This window comes from Gymnodraco acuticeps, unplaced genomic scaffold (genome assembly GCF_902827175.1).
Source record: "Gymnodraco acuticeps unplaced genomic scaffold, fGymAcu1.1, whole genome shotgun sequence".
NCBI lineage: Eukaryota > Metazoa > Chordata > Actinopteri > Perciformes > Bathydraconidae > Gymnodraco > Gymnodraco acuticeps.
Genome location: NW_022991154.1, coordinates 5,769,326 through 5,780,012, shown reverse-complemented (window position 1 = coordinate 5,780,012; position 10,687 = coordinate 5,769,326).

Below are 10,687 nucleotides of genomic sequence, written 5' to 3'. Positions count from 1 at the left end.
CAAGTGTTATTTGGTGGATTTGATGATTGAAGTCTGATAAATAAAGACATATTGGCAACAATTTATTGATTAACAATTGATTCATTTAACAAGCAGCCTCAGTAGTGTGTGGAAGAACCATACACAGCCACAACAGCCTCTCCTCCTCATGCTGTCACCAGCCTGCTCACACTGCTGTGGGATGGCATCCCATTCTTCAACCAGCATTTGTCCCAAGTCACCCAACGTGGTTGTGTTGGTCACTCTGGAACGGACAGCAGCCCGAGCTGATCCCACAAGTGTTCAATGGGTTTGAGGTCAGGACTGCAGGCAGTTCATTCCATCTTCTCCACTCCTACTCTATCGGTGCAGCAAAGCCTTCTCTGCGTCTTCTCCACACTGTGACCCTACGATCCATGTGCTGTAGGCATAATCTGGACTCATGGCTGAGCATAATGATCCTCCACTTGTTGAGGTTCCAGTTCTCTGAACATAATGATCCTCCACATGTTGAGGTTCCAGTTTAAGTGGGCCTGATGGTGAAGGGCAGTCATGGAAGGCCTCCTGGCATCCGTACGAGACCGGAGAGTGGCTGCTGTTTGGCATTGGCAGAGGAGATTTGTCACATTTTTCATGGGCGCACCCCACATACTCAGCTCTACTGCTCATCCCACAAATGCTTGTTCCTCACAAATTTGGTACCATTGGAAAGGTAAGAAAACAGGCTTTCCAACAGTATAAGATGTATTGCCAAAATGCATTGTTACAACATAGAAATCATCTACCAAACACAAATTGCCTTTTTGGGTTAAGTTTATTTTCCACCACTTATCTTAGTCAGTTAACAGGGGGATGAGTTTGAGCAGACTGCATCAACCAGATCTGACTGGAGGATTCCAAGGCGCTCCCAGGCCAGCGTGGAGATGTAACCCCTCCACCTGGTCCTGGCTCTGCCCCTCGGTCTCCTAACAGCTGGTATTGACTGGAACCCCTCCCTTGGGGCCAGGTTGCATCCTTACCAGAGGCCTGAGCCACCTCAACTGGCTTCTTTCTACAGGTAAGTTCACTTTTTGTTATTACGGAAGTACATTACCTTACATACAGTTAACAATATGAATCTGTTGCAATGCCGCTTTTGGCCACCAGTGGCAGTAGAGTCCTCACTGCTGTTCAGGAGCACTGAAGTCAGTGAGCAAGGAAGAAATCCAGCGCTATCTATGATTTTACACACGTTTGTTTCATTCAAGACACTTCTATCTGTTGTATTTTGTTTAACTTGCATCTTAATACTTCTTTTTTTCTTATTTTATAAATTATGCCATGTTTCCATCTGAAAGCTGTCCAGGATGAATCACATTTACAAATGTTTCATAATAAACTGCAGTGTTAAGAGTCTGTATCAAAAATAAATGTCAATGTTTCTAATAGTTGCCACTATATTAAGCTTTAATTCGTCATAATGGACATTTTTAGGACCCCAACTCTCAAGACTGAACAAATACAACTTTTTGTATCTGTGTAGTCTTACTTTTATTTCTACCTTACCTTGATTTTTGCATCATTAGAAGACTCCCAGAAGCTCAGAAAAAGTTGGTTATATCCAGGGGTTCACATAACTTTTTTGCCCTGGTTCTCAAAGGAGCACCTGGAGATGTTGCTTGGTGCTCATCCATAAAATGAAATAAACCGTAACTTTTGAGGGGGTCTTGACTTTATTTGCCAGACACACGGCACTGAACACACATGCAGAGGTGAACACAGAACACACATGCAGAGGTGAACACAAGACAACATTAGCACGACCAGTAATCCTACAAGCTGTCATCACTACCCTCCTGACTGTTCTCCTCACTGTCAGACATGGTAGCTGATGATGTAGGCCTCCTACTTTCTCTCTGGTTGAGTCTGATTAGCTGCTTGCATCCACAAGTCAACAGCTGGTTTTGGGTCGAAAGTCTCTGTTGTCATCTTAGACAAGTGGATGTAATCAAATAAGTATGTGAACATAACCAATAACCTACCATAGCCAATAACAAATTAATGTAACTTATTTTATTTGTGTTGTTCATTCATATCTTATTTTACCTTAACATTTATTTATTTATGCATTTTTTTTATCTCTCCAGTTTTAAAGGATATTTTTGGTTACTGTCTTATAGTATACATTGAAATGATTTAAAACCTGTTCATCCCAATAATTATAAAGGAGTGCCTTGGAAATATGTGTTTACATAAATTGTGACCAAACCGTTTGAACTTAGACTAAAGTTAACTATCTAAACACTCATAGTCCTTTACCTCACTGAGCTGTAGTATCAGCCTCTCAGTCTGACTGGAGAGGACTCTCCCTCCACATTATTGTAGAAACATCTTCTTCTTATATCCGTTTAGAGCAGCTAGCACCAGATTCTAATAACAACAGCGCCTGTACCGGTGCACCCTCCCTCTCTCCCACGCTCACTCGCACTTTAGCTGTGAGCTGCGGGTGCCAGATAAGCCAACATCCCCCATTTTAATCACTTACAGCGCCCATCGTACAGGGCAAATGAAACGTGTAACCGGGGTGAAAAGGGTGTTACATTTACTTAATTATGAATATTGTTACATCAAGGCCAAAAATTAGGATGAGCACCAACGGTCAAAAAAATGTTTTTCCCTCCCAGAACTGCCAGCGCAGCGCCTCCACAGATCTGGCGCCCTAGGCGAACATCTATAACCCTGAGTTCATATGCAACTCACAAATATCTTTCTCTCTTTCTCTCTTCTCTCTCCTCTCTTCTCCGTTCTCTCTCTCCCTCTCTCTCTCAATGTTGGTGCGCAAATGCGCCTTTTTTCAAATGACCCGGTGCTCTTTTTTTGGCGGAGGTGCGCATGCGCACCAGTTATGTGCAGCCCTGGTTATATCAGTAATACACCTGTTGTCCCGATATATGGGCGAGTGGTCTCGGATCGATGAAGGTGTGATGTGGAGCTGCCACAGTTTCTCTGTTGATCTCAGAGGAGAGCAGACAACTCCTCTCTGACAGCCTTATCTCTGTCCTCAGACACATCTTATGGAAGAATATGTGGAGATTTATCTTCAGTTGTGGTACATGTGATGCAGTTTAACAATGAATCTGTGATGTGGATCATAGAGGTGGAAGATGCACTTTAATCTTAAACCTTAAACGCTTCATTATGATTGGATTTCCTTCAAATTAGAAACTTAAACTGCAATTAATCCTTAACAGACCAAAGCAAATCAGTAAGCTCTACATTTAAAGTGGTTAATTTAAAGCCATATGTTCCCTAATATTGTAAATAAAAGGCATGAGATCAAATGTAAAGATTCAGAGAAGCCTGATTTTATATTAAGGACTTGCATGTATTTTTCAATGTTGGCTGATCATTGTTTCTGGCATTTGGTTAACACTCAAACAAATATGTTTTATACATACAGGGCTTTTATTGTTTGCAGTAAAGAAAAATAGAGATCTAACAGCTGCTGAATGACCTTCAGAAAAGTCAGAATCTGCATGTTTGTTCTGTGTTCTAAAGCGACGAGTAATTTACAGCGATAAAGTGTCATTGAGAGCTGTCTTTTAAGGTTACATTTAAATGATAACTTGTTCTGTTGTTACCAGAGCTGGAATCAGAGCTGTGGAGTCTTTGGGGGAATGTAGGACCTGGAGTGATCACACACAGCCTGACACAATTAACACCAGGGAAGTAAAGCCTCCATGTTTCTGTGGTTAAACTCACCTGGAAGTGACCTAAAACAAGCAAAGGTAAGATTATTAACTTCATATATAACATGTAAATTATGAGATTTTTTGGTGTCAAAGTATCCTTTATTTATGGATGCTCTGCTCATAGTGACATTTTTGAGTTTGTGGCACATTTGTGTCCCTTTTTTGAGGGACCGCATTCATTTTTTATTCCGTGAAACTTTTTCTTTATTTTTCTTGTCTTCTCTTCTTCACTCCCTTCTTACAAAAGTGTAAAAACTCCCGAAAGAGGAAAAAAACCGGAACTATAATACAAATATTTTATTTTAGGTACATTTAAATTATTCTGCCTCTAAATATATAAAATAAACACCTTTCTATGTGAGTATTTATTATACATGTTGAAGTGAATTTATCTCGTATTTATATTACTTATTTCATATGGGTTTCCGTTAGCCGGTAATTACCGTTTTTTAGCTGGTAAAATTTATTAAAAATTGGTAAATTCAAAACCTGCCGGTCAAAATGTCTGGTAATAATTAGGGAGGCTCCGATAGATCGGCCGCCGGTCATTATCGGCCGATATTCACTCTTAATAGTTTGATCGGTGCTCTCTATAAAGGCCGATCAGGAGAGCTGGATCTGATCGATATGGACATAAACGCGAGTGAAGATGAGAGTAACACCTACGTCACTTCCGGGCAAAATGTACGGCCCCGCCCACTTTTGGGGGAAAACAACGCTGTCATTTGAATGGCGGTCAATACAAATTCTGAAGTTTTTGCCAATCCGATCACATTTTTTTGAAAACCGTCGATTTTTGGATCTTCAAAGAGCCCGATTACGATGGCCAGACAGGCAAACAATTACATTTGATCATTGGTAATCGACAATCAGTCTTGATATATGGTTAAATTAAAATCAGTAGGCGAGGCTGTAATTTCTCCAGCTGTTACTCTCATGAGCGAGGCGGAACATAATAGTTGTATCATGCCAACAAGCTGCCGTGTCGTTTATTGCACATCAAACATTAAAAATAATCCAGAGTTCAGTGTTTCTGTACTTCCTCTAAGAAGAAAGGACAGTAAAAGAAGAGCTCTGTGGCTTCAGGCTCGATCGCCATTCAAATGACAGCGTTGTTTCCCCCAAAAGTGGGCGGGGCCGTAAAGTGACGTCGATGTTACTCTCATCTATGAAAATCGATAGCCTACTGCTATATTTAACCATATATCGAGCCCGATCGTCGATTTATAATGGCTTAATCAATGCAATTGTTTGCCTGTCTGGCCATTGGAATCGGGCTCTTTGATGATCCAAAAATCTCCGGTTTTCTTAAATTTCTGATCGGATTGGCAAAAACTTCAGAATTTGTATTGACCGCCGTTCAACTGACAGCGTTGTTTTCCCCCAAAAGTGTGCGGAGACGTTATTTTTGCCCGGAAGTGACGCATTTGTTACTCTCATCTATAACCGGACACGCGAGAGAGATCAGATCAGCTGCTGAGTCAGACCGAGGCTGCTTCTCAGGTCGACTATTTTCATTTCCTCGCTCCTCGGTCCTCGGTCTCACCGGAAGTTGATTTGCCTGCACCATCTTGAGTACCGTCCCATGGCTCTTATTTCTGCCGGAGGACCGAGGATCGAGGAGCGAGGAGCGATCATGGAGGAGCGATAACCGAGGAACCACCAGACCATCCTCCGATGAAATCCTCAGATACTCACCCCGCCCCCTTACTGTGTATCGCTCACTGATTGGACGAGGCAGTGCATGCACTGATCTGATGCTTCTTGACATGAGAGCAATACCCCAGCGGAGTGAAGAAAATACATGAACCTCACGGGACTCACTCCTCAGTTTATACTGTGTTTTGTTTCAATTAATGTATCATTTAGTTACAAATATGTGATATATCTGAACAACAAAGTGGTCAAACATTTTTTTATTCATTTATTGGAAACATTTTCATGATCGCTTTTTTCGTTTATACATTTTAAGAATGGCGTTTATCTTTTTTGAGAATGACTTCTTATTTTATTTCATGTATTTGGATCTACAACAGATGATACTAATGTTTATGTCAGTAAATGTGCACTAACAGAGGCGGGGGTGTTTGTGGAAATAACGGGTACAGAGCTGGCTGCTGCCAGACGAACAGCTGTGCAGCGTCATCACTAACGGACGTCGCTTCACGTGACGCTCCGGAGGAAAGGACGTCCCATTGCTCTTAAAACTCATTTCCCTGCTTCTCGTGGTTTCCTTGCGTCCCTCCATGCTTCCCTGGTGGGAGGGACTAAACGCAGGGAAACGACGCAAGTGAGGGAAGCAAGGATTTAATTTAATCGACCTGAGAAGCAGCCACACGCAGCTCTGCATAATCACCTGAAGCCCCGCCTCTGTTTAGCGAGCTGCAGGAGCTGCATGAGAAACTGACGGGCTGTCAGGAGATAGAGGGAGGGAGAGGGGAAAAGAGAGGATCCGTTTCTCCCGTGTTATTATTCAAAGTTAATGTAAACTTTTGAATAATGTACGTTATCTACTACAAGTAGTTTGTTTGAATGTAATAATTATGTTGTTTGTGGAATCATTTATTGGAAAATGAATCTGAATTTTTCGATCTGTTACGATTATAAACTGAAGCAATATAAAAATGAGCCCATTAACTGTGTTTTAAACATCAGCATATCCGGTCATAGTCCGGTAATTACCTGCTAACGGAAACTCTGCTACACAACTCTTATTATTATTATTATTGAAATATGACCGGTAAGTTTCAAATTTGTCCGATAAAATAAATTCTGCCCGGACATTTGACCGGCGAGAAAAAATCCTAGCGGATACCCTGATATATATATATATATATATATATATTATCTGTAGACATGAACTATCCCATATTGTTTTTGGTTGCTCAAAATCATCACAGACGACAGTTTGACTCAACCAAATTCAAGTCAACTCCATGTATGCATCCCATAATCCCAGTTACAACCTCAAAGGGCTTCAAAATGACACGATAAACAGAATACAATAAGAACAATTCTGTGACAAGTATAAGATCACGTATTATTATTTTACGTTGCAGGTGATCTCTTAAAAATACATGTTAAAAACCAAAAGCCGTTGAAAGTGATGTCATTGAACATATTCGTGTTAGTTTCCTAAATAGTTAAAGGTGGGGTATGTAATTTTGTGCACTAGAATTTGAAAATACACAACCGTAAAAAATCTGCCACTTCCTTACAGAGCCCCTCCTCCAACACACACGAACGCGCACATGACCAATGAGGGCACGAGATAAGTTTGTGCACAGTCAATCAATGTTTATTTATATAGCCCAATATCACAAATGTTACATTTGTCTCAGTGGACTTCACAGTTTGTACAGAATATCAGTATGACAATACGACACCCTCTGTCCTTAGCTTAGACCCTCACATCATACAAGGAAAAACTTCCGGAGAAAACCCACAGTTTAAAAGAGAAAATGGGAGAAACCTCAGGGAGAGCAACAGAGGAGGGATCCCTCTCCCAGGACAGACAGACGTGCAATAGATGCCGTGTGTAAATTGAAAAGATAATACATTTGCAACATAGGTAGTCCAAATGTTTGGAAATGCATGTGTCTATAATAGGAAGATGAATCCACGAGGATATCCATTCAGGACTTATGATCCAGGACCACAGCAACAGGATCAACCATGACTCCGGGTCCCAGCATATATAGACACCAAAAAGAAATGTGGGGAAGCTGGGTTATTCGGAACATGAGAGTACACAGGTATAGACAGAGAGAAGGAAGAAGTAAGGTGTCCCCTGACAAACTAAGCTTATAGCAGCAAAACTAGGGGCTGAATCTAATCAGCCCTAACTATAAGCTTCATCAAAAAGGAAGGTCTTAAGCGCACTCTTAAAAACGGATATGTCTGCCGCCCGAACACAAACTGGAAACTGATTCCACAAATGTGGAGCTTGATAAGAAAAGGCTCTGGCTCCCATTGTACTTTTAGAGACTCTAGGAACAACCAACAACCCTGCATTCTTGGAACGCAATGCCCTAGTAGGACAGTAGGGTATAATGAGTTCTTTAAGGTAAGATGGCGCCTGCCCATTAAGGGCTTTGTAGGCGAGAAGAAGAATTTTAAATGCTATCCTGTGTTCTATAGGGAGCCAGTGTAAGGCAGCCAGAACAGGAGTAATGTGGTCCCTTTTCCTAACTCTGGTTAGTACACGAACTGCAGCATTTTGAATCAGCTGAAGCGACTTAACTGACTTCTTGGTACACCCTGATAATAAGGAGTTACAATAATCCAGCCTTGAAGTAACAAATGCATGGACTAGTTTCTCTGCATCGTTTTGAGGCAAGATATGCCTGATTTTTTGCAATGTTACGTAGATGGAAGTAGGCGGTCCTTGAAATTGATTTTATGTGGGCGTTAAAGGATAAATCCTGATCAAATATAACACCAAGATTCCTTACAGTCTCACTGGAGGCCAAATTAATGCCATCCATAGTTAGTATATCTTTAGATAATTTGTTTCGTAGATTCTTTGGGCCGAGTACAATAACTTCAGTTTTGGTCGTGTTTAACATCAAAAAGTTTAATGTCATCCACGTTTTTAAGTCCTTGAGGCAGTCTGAAATTTTATTTAGATGATTGGTTTCATCAGGCTTGATGGATAAATATAGTTGAGCATCATTCGAATAAAAATGAAAATGTACAGAATGATTCCTTATAATATAGCCTAACGGAAGCATATATAATGTGAACAAAATAGGTCCGAGCACTGAGCCCTGTGGCACTCCATGGCTAACTTTGGTTTGCATGGAAGATTCATCGTTGACACGTACAAACTGAGAGCGTTCAGACAAATAGGACCTAAACCAGTCTAAAGCAGTTCCCTGTATGCCAACTAAGTGCTCTAATCTTTGCAATAGGACTTCATGGTCGATAGTATCACTGAGATCAAGCAAGACAAGAATAGAGACAAGTCCTTTGTCTGAGGCTATTAGAAGGTCATTTGAGACTTTAACCAGAGCTGTCTCTTTGCTATGATGTGTTCTAAAGCCAGACTGAAAATCTTCAAATAAATAATTGTTTTTTAAGTAATCACACAAATGTTTTGCGAATTTTTGAGAGGAACGGAAAATTAGAAATAGGTCTATAGTTGGCTAAAACCTCTGGATCGAGGTTGTGCTTTTTAAGAAGCGGTTTTACCAATTAATGGAAAAACTTCCTTCAACAGCTTAGTTGGAATCGGATCTAAGATACACGTTGATGGTTTAGAAGAGAGAATCATTGAATTTAATTGTGCAAGGTTTATGGCTGAAAAGCATTCTAATTTACTATCTAGTGTAACATTAGAACTTAGGTTTCCGGGAGCTGTTGATAACACTATACTGGTCAAAGGCAAGAGGTCATTAATTTTGTTTCTAAGAGTAACAATTTTATCATTAAAAAAAGCACATAAATTCATTACTACTGAGTGCTATGGGAATAGAAGGCACAATCGAGATGTGGCTCTCTGTCAGCCTGGCTACAGTGCTGAAAAGAAATCTTGCATTATTCTTATTCTCATCTATTAATGAAGAGTAGTAGGCTGCTCTCGCTTTACGCAGTGCTTTCTTATATTCATTGAGAGCAATATGCCAAATTAAACAAGATTCTTCAAGTTTAGTGGAACGCCATATCCTTTCAAGTTGTCTCGACTTTTGCTTTATTTTGTGACAGATGGAAAGCTGACAGGCAGGTAGGCCATCCAGTTATTTTAGCCAGGCCGGCTAAAATGATTGGTCATGCTTTTTACAGTACTACGGCTTCCACAGATGAAATTTGATGCAAGCATTTAATATATTCATTGCTCTCGGGATATTAAGAGCATTCCATGGAATATAACAAAAAAGTGTTTATGAAATAAATTACATACCCCACATTTAAAGGTGGGGTATGTAATTTTGGAGAACCCAGCTCGAGTGGGCTAGAATTTGAAAATACACAACCGGAAAAAAATCTGCCACTTCCTTACAGAGCCCCTCCTCCAACACACACGAATGCGCACATGATCAATGAGGGCACAAGATACATTTGTGCACAGATGGAAGGCTGACAGGCAGGTAGGCCATCTAATCATTTTAGCCGGCTAAAATGATTGGTCGTGCTTTTTACAGTACAGTTAATCTTCCACAGATTACATTTTTTTATGGATTTTTTGTCAAAGCACTTAGGATATTCATTGCCATCGGGATGTTTAGAGCATTCCATGGAATATAACAAAAAGTGTATTTCTGTCGGTTTCTCAAACTTACCTACCCCACCTTTAACTTGCACTATGAGATGCTTAAATAAAGTATTTTAAAGCTTAACGCCTGCACTTCCTAATAATAGTAATTATATTAATAAAGACACAATGGAATAACACAGGAGGAAGAGTTATTTTGTCAGGTACAAAAAAAGCCTCAGAGAAAGAATATTGACTTATGGGAGAAAAAAGGCAAAGCAGGCGATGAAAAAAAACGTACTGTAAGCAGGCATCACTTAAATGTCTTAATTGCAGTTTATGACATTTTGGGAGCCAATAAATAAACCAGCCTTGTTATTATTCTCACTCCTGAGGCCTCTCAATAAACCACTTGACTTGTTTGCTGCGTGTGATCTTGACAACAAGGCCAGGGATTGAATTTGCTGCCGACATGTTTTTCTTGAGCCATGCAGCGTGTGATGTGATAGGGATTCGCTGGAGGACGAGTCAGAGAGACAGAGAGAAAAACAAGTTCCCTTCACTTTGCTACATTACTGACATGTCCAATTATAACACTTTTTATAATATTGTTTTACATTTTACTGAGTAAGTAAGGGTTTTTAGTACAATTCAAGAAGTTCGGGGTTTTTTCTTAAATAATAAATGAATACAAATAAATATTTAAGAAAAGGGTCCCTATTATGCACATTTTCAGTTTCATATTTGTATTTTATGCCTCTACTGAGACATGTTACCATGCTTT